The sequence below is a fragment of the Delphinus delphis genome, chromosome 16, assembly GCF_949987515.2.
Source record: "Delphinus delphis chromosome 16, mDelDel1.2, whole genome shotgun sequence".
In the NCBI taxonomy this organism is placed as follows: Eukaryota; Metazoa; Chordata; class Mammalia; order Artiodactyla; family Delphinidae; genus Delphinus; species Delphinus delphis.
Genome location: NC_082698.1, coordinates 23,278,819 through 23,292,022, shown reverse-complemented (window position 1 = coordinate 23,292,022; position 13,204 = coordinate 23,278,819).

Below are 13,204 nucleotides of genomic sequence, written 5' to 3'. Positions count from 1 at the left end.
CTATAATTCTCTTTTATTGTAGTACCTTTGTCTGGTTTTGGCATCAGGGTGATGGTAGCCTCATAGAATGAGTTTGGGAGTTTTCCTTCCTCTGCAGTTTTTTGGAAGAGTTTGAGAAGGATGGATGTTAGCTCTTCACTAAATGTTTGATAGAATTCATCTGTGAAGCCATCTGGTCTTGGACTTTTGTTTGTTGGAAGATTGTTAATCACAGTTTCAATTTCAGCAGTTGTGACTGGTCTGTTTATGTTCTCTATTTCTTCCTGGTTCAGTCTCGGAAGGTTGTGCTTTTCTAAGAATTTGTCCATTTCTTCCAGGTTGTCCATTTGATTGGCATAGAGTTGCTTGTTGTAGTCTTTTATGATGCTTTGTATTTCTGTGGTGTTCATTGTAACTTCTTCTTTTTCATTTCTAATTTTATCAATTTGAGTCAACTCCCTCTTGTTCCTGATGAGTCTGGCTAAAGATTTATCAATTTTGTTTATATTCTCAAAGAACCAGCTTTGAGTTTTATTGATCTTCGCTATTATTTTCCTTGTTTCTGTTTCATTTATTTCTGCTACGGTCTTTATGACTTCTTTCCTTCTACTAACTTTGGGTTTTGTTTGTTCTTTTTTCTCTAGTTCCTTTAGGTGTAAGGTTAGATTGTTTATGTGAGATTTTTCTTGTTTCTTGAGGTAGGATTGTATTGCTATAAATTTCCCTCTTAGAACTGCTTTTGGTGCATCTCATAGGTTTTGGATCGTCTTGTTTTCATTGTCATTTGTCTCTAGGTATATTTTGATTTCCTCTTTGATTTCTTCAGTGATTGCTTGGTTATTTAGTAATGTATTGTTTAGCCTCCTTGTGTTTGTGTTTTTTACATTTTTTTCCCTGTAATTGATTTCTAATCTCATAGCATTGTGGTCAGAAAAGATGCTGGATATGATTTCAGTTTTCTTAAATTCATTGAGGCTTGATTTGTGACCCAAGATGTGATCTATCCTGGAGAATGTTCCATGTGCACTTGAGAAGAACGTGTAATCTGCTGTTTTTGGATGGAATGTCCTATAAATATCAGTGAAATCTATCTGGTCTATTGTGTCATTTAAAGCTTGTGTTTCCTTATTAATTTTCTGTGTGGATGATCTGTCCATTGGTGTAAGTGAGGTGTTAAACTCCCCCACTATTATTGTGTTACTGTCGATTTCCTCTTTTATAGCTGTTAGCAGTTGCCTTATGTATTGATGTGCTCCTATGTTGGGTGCATATATATTTATAATTGTTATATCTTCTTCTTGGATTGATCCCTTCATCATTATGTAGTGTCCTTCCTAGTCTCTTGTAACATTTATTTTAAAGTCCATTTTTTCAGATATGAGAATTGCTACTCCAGCTTTCTTTTGATTTCCATTTGCATGGAATATCTTTTTCCATCCCCTCACTTTCATTCTGTATGTGTCCCTAGGTCTGAAGTGGGTCTCTTGTAGACAGCATATATATGTGTCTTGTTTTTGTATCCATTCAGCGAGACTGTCTTTTCGTTGGAGCATTTAATCCATTGACTTTTAAGGTAATTATCGATACGCATGTTCCTATTACCATTTTCTTAATTTTTCTTGGTTTGTTTTGGTTGGTCCTTTTCTTCTCTTTTGTTTCCCACTTAGAGAAGTTCCTTTAGCATTTGTTGTAGAGCTGGTTTGCTCGTGCTGAATTCTCTTAGCTTTTGCTTGTCTGTAAAGCTTTTGATTTCTCCATCGAATCTGAATGAGATCCTTGCCGGGTAGAGTAATCTTGGTTGTAGGTTCTTCCCTTTCACCACTTTAAATATATCCTGCCACTCCCTTCTGACTTGTAGAGTGTCTGCTGAGAAATCAGCTGTTAACCTTATGGGAGTTCCCTTATATGTTATTTGTGGTTTTTCCCTTGTTGCTTTCCATAATTTTTCTTTTTAATTTTTGCCAATTTGATTACTATGTGTCTCGGCATGTTTCTCTATGGGTTTATCCTGCCTGGGACTCTCTGTGCTTCCTGGACTTGGGTGCTGTGCTTCCTATCCCATGTTAGGGAACTTTTCGACTATAATCTCTTCACATATTTTCTCAGGTCCTTTCTCTCTCTCTTCTCTTTCTGGGACCCCTATAATGTGAATGTTGTTGTGTCTAATGTTGTCCCAGAGGTCTCTTAGGCTGTCTTCATTTCTTTTCATTCTTTTTTCTTTATTCTGTTCCTCGGCAGTGAATTCCACCATTCTGTCTTCCAGGTCATTTATCCGTTCTTCTGCCATAGTTATTCTGCTATTGTTTCCTTGTAGCGTACTTTTCATTTCAGTTATTGTATTGTTCATCTCTGTTTGTTTGTTCTTTAATTCTTCTAGGTGTTTGTTAAACATTTCTTGCATCTCCTCGATCTTTGCCTTCATTCCTTTTCCAAGGTCCTAGATCATCTTCATTATCATTATTCTGAATTCTTTTTCTGGAAGGTTGCCTATCTCCACTTCATTTAGTTGTGTTTCTGGGGTTTTATCTCGTTCCTTCATCTGGTACATAGCCCTCTGCCTTTTCATTTTGTCTATCTTTCTGTGAATGTGGTTTTTGTTCCACAGGCTGCAGGACTGTAGTTCTTCTTACTCCTGCGGTCTGCCCTCTGGTGGATGAGGCTATCTAAGACCTTGTGCAAGCTTCCTGATGGGAGGGACTGGTGGTGGGTAATGCTGAGTGTTGCTCTGGTGGGCAGAGCTCAGAAAAACTTTAATCTGCTTGTCTGCTGATGGGTGAGGCTGAGTTCCCTCCCTGTTGGTTATTTTGCCTGAGGCAACCCAGTACTGGAGGCCACAGGCTGTTTGGTGAGACTAATGATGGACTCTGGGAGGGCTCATGCCAAGGAGCACTTCCCAGAACTTCCCTGCCAGTGTCCCCATCCCCATGGCAAGCCATAGCCACCGCCTGCCTCTGTAGGAGACCCTCCAACACTAGCAGGTAGGTCTGGTTCAGTCTCCCATGGGGTCACTGCTCCCTCCCCTGAGTCCTGATGTGCGCAGTAGTTTGTGTGTGCCCTCCAAGAGGGGAGTACCTGCTTCTCCCAGTCCTGTCAAAGTCCTGCAGTCAAATCCTGCTAGGCTTCCAAGTCTGATTCTCTGGGAATTCCTCCTCCCATTGCTGGAACCCCAGGTTGGGAAGCGTAATGTGGGGCTCAGAACCTTCACTCCAGTTTGTGGGCTTCTGTAGTATAATTGTTCTCCAGTTTGTGAGTCACCCTCCCAGTGATTATGGGATTTGATATTATTGTGATTGCACCCCTCCCACCATCTCACTGTGGCTTCTCCTGTCTTTGGATGTGGGATATCTTTTCTGGTGAGTTCCAGTGTCTTCCTGTCGATGATTTTTCAGCAGTTAGTTGTGGTTCTGTTGCTCTCCAGTTTACCCATTTCTTGCCTTAAAAACCATAGTAATTTTTTTTTCTTTGCCCAAACTTTCCTATAATGCCTTCTGCCTCCTCACCAACCCTGGTGCCACCCTGTGTGGCCCTGCATGACATAGCATGTTCAGTCCTCTTAGGACCTGTGAGTAACAAATCATCTTTTCAACAACAGTTAGAATTCAAAGAGTTTTCTTCTTCCCACATTGGAGGGTTTATAGTAGTTAAAAAAAATATGCACTCATGCATATATGCAGGTTTCCTTTGGAAATTTTGTGGTAAGAGTTGCATAATAAAAACATCCAAATTATAAATATCCCTTGTCTCAAAGAAAGCAGAAGACCTTTCTGCTCCTATCGATAATGTAACACAGTCTTCTCACCCCTACCAAAAAATTTTTGTATGCAAACTTACGGTGTAGTAACTCACTAAAAATCAATGATCCAGAATTACAATGGCATATGTTTTTAAAAGCTTTATTTATCTCTCCTCATTAGAAATACCTTTACAGAAAGCAGTAATACTGATGGTGTGAATTAATAACTGTGTTTTGGAGTTTTATTGCTGTTCTTGTTTTATTTGTGGGTCACTGGTTTCCTGGGCCTGTTTTGGGTACAGGGCTATTTATGTAGCCACTGGATTATTATCTGTCTTCAAAAGTGACAGCAAAACTCTAGGGCTTCAGGGAGCAGTGGAAAGACTGTTTGCGTAGAGGAAATGTAATTTTTTTCTTTTTTTTTTAGGAGAACAGATATCCAGACAGTATGAAAATCAGGGGCAAGAAGTAACAAGGACAAAATGATAGAAAAGTACAAAATAGAGGGGATCAAACATAATTTTTTTTTTTTTTGGTGGTACGCGGGCCTCTCACTGTTGTGGCCTCTCCTGTTGTGGAGCACAGGCTCCGGACGCGCAGGCTCAGCGGCCATGGCTCACGGGCCCAGCCGCTCCGCGGCATGTGGGATCTTCCCGGACCAGGGCACGAACCCGTGTCCCCTGCATCGGCAGGTGGACTCTCAAGCACTGCGCCACCAGGGAAGCCCCAAACATAATTTTTTAAGTAGAACTGTGAGACACAAGCAAGTATCAGATTACTTCATTCACATCACTTCTTAAGTTCTCAAGGGACAAAGAGGATATTCAATAACATACACTCAGAAAGGCCATATGACAGCCAGGAAGGAAAAGGAAATTGAGACCTAGATGGATAAGGACTGGAATCCCTATGCCAGCACTTTGTTACTCCACAGCTCTATAAGCACGTTATTTCCTTCTATTTTGTCATGCCTAAAATGGAGACTGTAATACCTGCTGCAATGGGTAGTTATTAGAATTAAATGAGAATTAAATAAACATGAAGGATCTTGGGCAATAATAGGGATGCAAGAGGGCTTCCCTGGTGGCGCAGTGGTTGAGAGTCCGCCTGCCGATGCAGGGGACATGGGTTCGTGCCCCGGTCCGGGAAGATCCCACATGCCGCGAAGCGGCTGGGCCCGTGAGCCATGGCCGCTGAGCCTGCGCGTCCGGAGCCTGTGCTCCGCAACGGGAGAGGCCACAACAGTGACAGGCCCGCGTACCGCAAAAAAAAAATAATAATAAAAACAAAAAAAAACCCATAGGGATGCAAAACGCCCCTTTTCTAAATACGACACTTGGTCTAATATGTTTGGACCAGTCACTGCACTACACAGAATTCCCACTTTTATAAAATTGTGGTATTGTCTCTAAGCCAATTAAATGAATAGAGGTCTGGCAGTGACTTTTCAGGAGGGTCTCCATTTTAAGAAGATTTTCTTAGTTGTAAACTTGAGCTTAAAAATAAATAATGCGTATGAAGGAAGCTGCGGGACAGATCCTTCTAGAAGGCAAAAATTGTGTGTTATATTTAAGCTTGTGGTGCTTTGAATATTGAAGAGTTTTTGGTTAAGTCATGGGAAGACTGTCCTAAGATAAAAAAAATCAGAAAAGTGACTGAAATAGTCTTAAGATTCTACATTTGAATTCTGGGTTCTGAAATACATGAAGAATGGCTTTCTCTTCCTTTGGTTCTGCTATAATCATCCGTGTAATGGTCTGGCCATCAATTCAGATGCTGCTGTGCTTAGAAGCTCTTTCTTTGTGAGAAAACAGCCCTCTGGTATATGCATAAAAGCTCTGGAGGATAATTTTGTGAGCCCATTTGATTTTCTCGAAGATGGATCACTTGAAATTTTATCTAGCACAAGATTTATCTTAGCTGCCAGAAACCACGATGCTTCATCACAGTCCTGACTTGCAACTTATTTGAAGGCGGACTAAAATTTCCAAATGTGGGATCACCCAAATAAGACCCTGACATTACAGATCAAACTCAATGGTGTGTGCGTGTGTATGTGTGTGTGTGTAGGTATACTTTAACTTACTTGCAAGTGTATATCCTGAAAACCTCACCAGTCTGGTGTTGTGAAAATGTGTAATCTTTGGAAATACAAATTACCAAGAAATTTTTTCACTAAAGTTCTTTTTAATGATGAGGAGAGTCATGTATTGAGTGGAGTAAAGAAAATGACAGGGAATCAGTCAAAGCTTAGAAATAAAACATGTTCAGCCCCTTACCTTTACTTTCAAAATGTGAGAAAGCAAAATCTCTCGGGCTTTCTGAGTTTGTTTTAGATTACATTTCTTCCGGTTGGAGAAAGATGTCAAATAGCGAATGTAGTAGTTAAAATATCAAGTAACTGGTTTCTACGGCCTGAGTCAATGTAATACTTCTGACCTGGTTCGTATAAAATTCTAGTTCTTGCATCAATGGCTACAAAATATATACACTGACAACTTTCAAAATTCTGGCTCTAGGGCTTCCCTGATGGCGCAGTGGTTGAAGGTCCGCCTGCCGATGCAGGGGACGCGGGTTCGTGCCCCGGTCCGGGAGGATCCCACGTGCCGCTGAGCGGCTGGGCCCGTGAGCCATGGCCGCTGAGCCTGTGCGTCCGGAGCCTGTGCTCCGCAATGGGAGGCCACAACAGTGAGAGGCCCGCGTACCGCAAAAAAAAAAAAAAAAAAAAAAAAAAAATTCTGGCTCTAATGCAAAGGCTGTCTTTTTTCCTCAGAAAGAAGGGTGAAGGGCTTCCCTGGCGGCACAGTGATTGAGAGTCCGCCTGCCAATGCCGGGGACACGGGTTCATGCCCCGTCCGGGAAGATCCCACATGCCGCGGAGCGGCTGGGCCCGTGAGCCATGGCCGCTGAGCCTGCGCGTCCGGAGCCTGTGCTCCGCAACCGGAGAGGCCACAGCAGTGAGAGGCCCGCGTACCGCAAAAAAAAAAAAAAAAAAAAAAAAAAAGGTTGAAGACAAAGGAATTGTCACTGAGAACCAACTAAACCCCCAGGTTCCCCAATGTTTAAAAGATGAACCTAACATCTTGCTTAATGCATTCTCAAGAATGTGTCTGATTTATGGAGCTTAATGTGCACTTAAGTTACATCTGATTTACAAAGCTTTCTTGATTAAAAGGGAGTCTTTTCTTAGTCCATTATGATAGGTTTGTAAAACTCAGATTAACCCCTAAATGCAGGCTTTCTAGGGAAAAAGTGTACTCCGTGGCACTTAAGAGCCCAGTGTCACACAAAACTCATCTCCTGTCCTGTCCCTCATCAGCTGTGTGGTCTTGGACAGGTCCTTACATCCTCTAAACCTCAATTTCTTACTTGTAATATGGGGATAACAGTTATAACTACCTAATATAGGAAGAGTGTGAGGATTAAATGAAATATTTTTGCTGAAAACCTTAGCAGAGGTCCTAAAACATATTGTGGGTTCAATAAATGACAGATGTGTTTTACCTCTTACTAATCCAATAATATTTAATATGCCCACAGATAGCAGCCACAGGATCCATTTAAGGAAAAAGACAGCCTTCCCACCTCAATTTTCTATGCCCCAGATTATCCCCAACTCTTCGATTTCTCTCCTTCTCTCTCTTATCTTTTCTCTCTTACCTCTTCTCTTTTTTTTTTTTTCTGGTACACGGGCCTCTCACTGTTGGGGCCTCTCCCGTTGGGGAGCACAGGCTCTGGACGCACAGGCTCAGCGGCCATGGCTCACGGGCCCAGCCGCTCCGCGGCATGTGGGATCTTCCTGGATCGGGGCACAAACCCGTGTCCCCTGCATCAGCAGGCGGACTCTCAACCACTGCACCACCAGGGAAGCCCCACCTCTTCTCTTTTCTTAACTCTCTCCTTGTTCTCTTCTTTCTCATCCCTAATTATTTTCCTTTGTTTATAACAGCTACCATCTGCTGAGGGTCAAATGCTTTACATGTGTGATTTCTATCCCTTAGAAACAATGCAAATGTAGGTATTTTTATTATTATACTATTGTTATTACTACTAATTTTCAAATGAAGAAATTAGGTTAAACCTTTCACAAACCTAGCCATTTGCATGCTACAGCCAGGATGTGAACACCAGCTGATCTAACTCAAAAGCTAGTTCAATTTTTATTATTGCACGTATATTGGTTAGTTATTTCTGCATAACAAAATACCCTCAAACAAAATAGCTTTAAAAAGCCCCCATTTAAGTGGCTCATGATTCTGCAGTTCAGTGCTTCAAGCATGGCTCAGTGGGCTGGTTCTTCTGGTTTAGGCTGGGCTCCTTCAGGCATCTGCTCTCAGCTATGTGTCAACAAGGCAGCTCTGCTGGTCTGAGAAGGCCACTCTCATATGTTTTCAGGTTGGCTTGATGTAGGCTGCTCTGAGATAGTCTTAACTGAAACCACCGGGCTCTCCTCCATGCCATCTCTCCTATGTCCATAGAATAGCCTTGACATGTTTGTGTTGCCATGGCAGGGTTCTGGTAGAGTGCAGAGTTTAGACCATAAGACCTGTTAAGGTCTGGGTTCATAACTGGCTCCCTATCTTTGTCTGCCTCATTCTGTTGATCAAAGTAAGTCACAAATCCCAAATTCAAGAATTGGGGAAACAGTCTCCAACTCCTGAGGAAAGGAAACATGAAGTTCGTATTGTAGAGGAAATGAGTACAAGGAGGGATGGAAAACTGAGGATGTTTTTGCAGTTTCCACACTTGGTATTCTGGCACCTTTGGTTTCTTCCCCACACTTTGAGTGCCTAGTTTATTTTCATTTCCCTTAAATTCTGGAAAGCATGACAGAGTAGCAAAGTGCTTAGTCACCCATTAATTAAAAAAAAATCTTGCCCTTCTCAGGGCAAGGGATGGCAGTTGGCTCTCAGGAGAGCAGAAAACTAATGGTTAATGGTTAAAAATAAAAATCTCTGGTTAAGAATGAGTACAACTGAGTATCTGTAATAGTCGCATTGCAAAAACAAAACAACAACAGCAACTAAACCACCAGAATTATATCCCTGCCATCTATCTTTATTTTGCTAACTGACTCTGTTGACATCCCCAGGAAAGCCATGCGTGAGGTAGCAACGGAAAAAAAAATCCACAAAGTAATTTGCAAACACACATTTCTATTTTTTTAATGGCCTGAAGAGGAATACAGTTTGGACTGCATAGCCCTATGGCAACAGAGTGCAAAGCCGTAGCAGGTATCCACTTCCAAATTAATCTTTGCCTAGAGCCCCATCTAATTTATTTTTAAGTATATTTCACCAGGATGCCCAAAGTCAAAATGTTATTTACAGCGTGAGGCTAGCAAGAGAACACATGGCATCAATTTCTGCAGAAAGGAGCCCAGAAATCCATTCTCATGAAGGCAGGAAAATATAGCCCCCTTATTTATTTATTTGCAGCCCTCTTTCTCCTGGAAAAGGGCTTAAGATAGTTTACACAATTGGCTGCAAGTTAAGCCACATGTGTTTGGAAATGAGAAATCAATTCTTCTGTAACAGTTTTGCTTTGATCAAGCAGCATCTGTATGTTTAGGGAGAAGAAGGGGAAAGATTCAGCAGATATTGATTCCAAAGTCATTATCACCCATGTTCGGTGATAATAAACCAGCTTTCTGTTTCTACTCAACATTTGTTTGCATTAACTGGCGAGTACAAGCATACAAAACCTAGCAGTTGTCTCTATAGAGAATCTTAACCTGGACTGTCAAATCTAGATCTTCTAAGAACCCATTTACCTCTCTCTGAATTTTACACATACAGACACACCTAACCAAGGAAATTCTCTTCATCATTGTCAAGTGGTTAGAGTTACATACCAAAGGAACTTCAGTCTTGTCAGAGGCAAGTCTCTGAAGATGCAAAAAGCTGACTCCAAACACCAGTCTGTAAATTCTTCATTTTCACCAGCTATTCAATAAATGTTTATTAAATCCCAGTAGAAACCTGATGGAAGTTTCATTGCACACAAAGAGGTGCATATGACAAGTATTAAATTTTCTTGCTAGGAAATTTGAGTGTAGAGAGAGAGTTGAGTATAATTTTTTTTTATAGACTTCATTCTCACCTACAAGAAAGAACCAGTTATTAATGTGAGTTTAATAAATGCTTGTTGAACACCAGAATGCACCAGACACAGTCTTAGCTGCTAGTGATCGTACCAAAATGTAAAATTAGATACTGTTCCTGAACTCAAAAAGTTTTCAGAGTGCCTTAGGAGATATGGCAACATGAGGTACAGTGGTGGTGGTAGATATCATTAGAGAAGCAGAATCCAACCACAGCTGAGCTCAGAAGAGGAAACATTTGCTTCTGATTAGGAAGAACCAAGAAAGACTTCCTGGAAGAGGAGGTATTTGAGCTAGTCCTCTTCTGGACATGTTTAATATCAGTATTGCTTACAGTTGTTGGTTGTTATAGCTCTTTATATTTCATATTGTGGTGCATTATTACCTACCCAAAGCTATCCTACTGTGTAAAATATGGGTACTGTTACTGTCTCTTTTTACTTTGGAATTTCCCTTAACTAGCCATTCTTGCTGTGTTTCTTCTCTTTATAAAGAAGGTCTCAGCAGAATCATGCTCAAGTTTTGCCAGTCTTAAAACCAAGGTGGTGGTAATGGAGGCAGCTAAAATAAAATGTCTCTACCTTTATTCTCCTTCATTCAATTGCAGACTTGTTTTGGATTGGCCAAAAAGTTTGTTTGGGCTTTTGTAAGCTGGGCCAGAAAAACCTGAATGAACTTTTTGGCCAACCCAATACTCATTTTTTTCAAATCTCTAGATAGAGCTCTCCAGTCTATACATTCTTATTGTATAAAGCGCTGTTTTGGGTGTTTTTGTTTGTTTATTGGTTGGTTGATTACTGTAGTTAGTTTTTCTGAGGAACATACCAATATATCAGCCTTTGATTCCCAAGTGAAATAAGAGAACTATAAAATACAATAGCCAGGACATGGAAGCAACCTAAATGCCCATCGACAGACAAATGGATAAAGAAGATGTGGTACATATAGACAAATGGATAAAGAAGATGTGGTACATATATACAATGGAATATTACTCAGCCATAAAAAGAAACAACATTGAGTTATTTCTAGTGAAGTGGATGGCCCTAGAGTCTATCATACAGAGTGAAGTAAGTCAGAAAGAGAAAAACAAATACCGTATGCTAACACATATATATGGAATCTAAAAAAAAAAGGTTCTGATGAACCTAGGGGCAGGACAGGAATAAAGACGCAGACATAGAGAATGGACTTGAGGACACGGGGAGGGAGGGGGAAGCTGGGGAGAAGTGAGAGAATAGCATAGACATATATACACTACCAAATGTAAAATAGATAGCTAGTGGGAAGCAGCCGCATAGCACAGGGAGATCATCACCTCGGTGCTTTGTGACCGCCTAGAGGGATGAGATAGGGAGGGTGGGAGGGAGAAACTAGAGAGAGGGGATATGGGGATATATGTATGCATATGGCTGATTCACTTTGATGTACAACAGAAACTAACACAGTATTTTAAAGCAATTATACTCCAATAAAGATGTATTAAAAAAAATAGCATATAGCCATGTCCCCACAATACTTCTGTCCCTATGAAGGTAATATAAATGATTCAACACTCAAATACTTTGTGGGACCCAGTAGTCGCACAGAAGCCTCCAGTATTGACTAGAAGCAAAACCCCTCGTATTGACCACAACCACCAATCAAGCCACATTATTTCAAACTAACAGAAAGTGTTCTCTTTGGCACTTTTGACAGAGGGCTAAAAGCAGGGTGAGTTGTCCCTATATTGCTGGGGTGTAGCCCAGAAAAGGAAATCCTTCCAAATTTTGGTATATGGTAAAGGAGAGTTTTAGTAAACTATCATTTCATTTCATAATTTTTCAATTCACCTGCACTGGGTGCTGGTTATGTGGAAGTTGCTATACTGAAAAATGAAGTAGACAAGCAAGAAGGAGTAAATATGAAACCTGCCTTTGAAGAATTCACAGCCTTGGTGGCTGTAATAAACATGTACAAGTGATTGTGTTACACGCTAATGATGAAGACGAATGGAAGTTAACAGATCATAAAGAAGAGAGTTCCCGATTCTGCCCGGGAGGGATGATCAGAGAAGCAGTGGTGATTGATTTCCTTGAGATGAAAATAGGAGTTTCATCGTGAAAGGCAGAGAAACCAATATATGAAAAAAGAGGGATGCAAGAATTTAGCATATCCATGGAAGGGTAAGTAGTACACTATTACCAGTACACAGGGCAGAAGCAGAACATGTTATTAAAAAACATAAAGTTAGAGACTGGGACCAAAATTTGAAATGGGTTATTAAATGTTAGTTTAAAAACATAGAAATGGAATTAAATACCTGAGGAGAGCATGTTGAGTGATAAGTAGGTGGTGATGGAGCTTCATGGATACCCACATTGAAACAGGAGCTAACAGATGGAGAGAACCTTAGGAGGTAAGATGAGAACTACAACAGGTAATGCCATGAAATTCAAGGATGGAGAGAACTTGATGAAGCAAGTTGTTGTCAGTGGGACCAAATATGACAGAGAGAGCAAGAGTATGTGGATTAAAAATATAACCTGGATTCAGTAGCTTAAAGTCATTAAGTATAGTTTGGGTGGGCTGTGAAGGCAGATACCAGATTCAAGTGGGTTAGCTAGCAGAACAAGTACTCCCCTCCATACATATTGCGGGGAAGTAAGCTTCCTCCCTTGTATGGCTCTGCCATCGTCCCTAGGATCTAGCCACATGATCCTCTGAATTCAGGCGGGGGCAGTGGAAGAGAGAATATAGGACCAAACGGGAAGTTTTATAGGAGCAAGGCCTGAAATCGCGGACATCACATCACTTACATTCCAACAGCCAGAGCCCAGCTGCATGGCCTCGCCTACTTGCAAGGACCACTGGAAAATGTAACCTAGCTGTGCACACAGGAGAAGGAAGAAGTAGGAATAGCTAGCACTATAGTGGTAATCATTTTGTAGTCTATAAATTTATCAAATCAACACAGTATACACCTTAAACTCATACAATGTTATATGTCAATTATATTTCAATGAAACTGAGGAAAACTAGATAATAAAAAGAGCCATAGGAATAGTGAACACACATCAGTCTCTGTTACAGCTGTTTTTCCTTATCCTTTTATAAATATATAGGAACAAAATATCAAAAATAATTTCTAAGCAAAAGAGACATTTACAAGAGGATTTTCAATTTTTGCATGTTGCTTCTTCCTTATTGCAGCTTATTGCTTGGTAGAGACACAAAAATCTTTCTTCTTAAGAAGAACAGAAACAGCCAGGTTTTTTTCAAAGTCCCATTTGCTTTTGGGTTTGAGGGAAAATCTTTCCGTGTAGCTGTCAGGAGTCTCAGGCCCCACACGTGGTACGATATTTGGATAAGGTTAAAAGTAGAGAGAAATGGAAAGTGAAATCACTAAT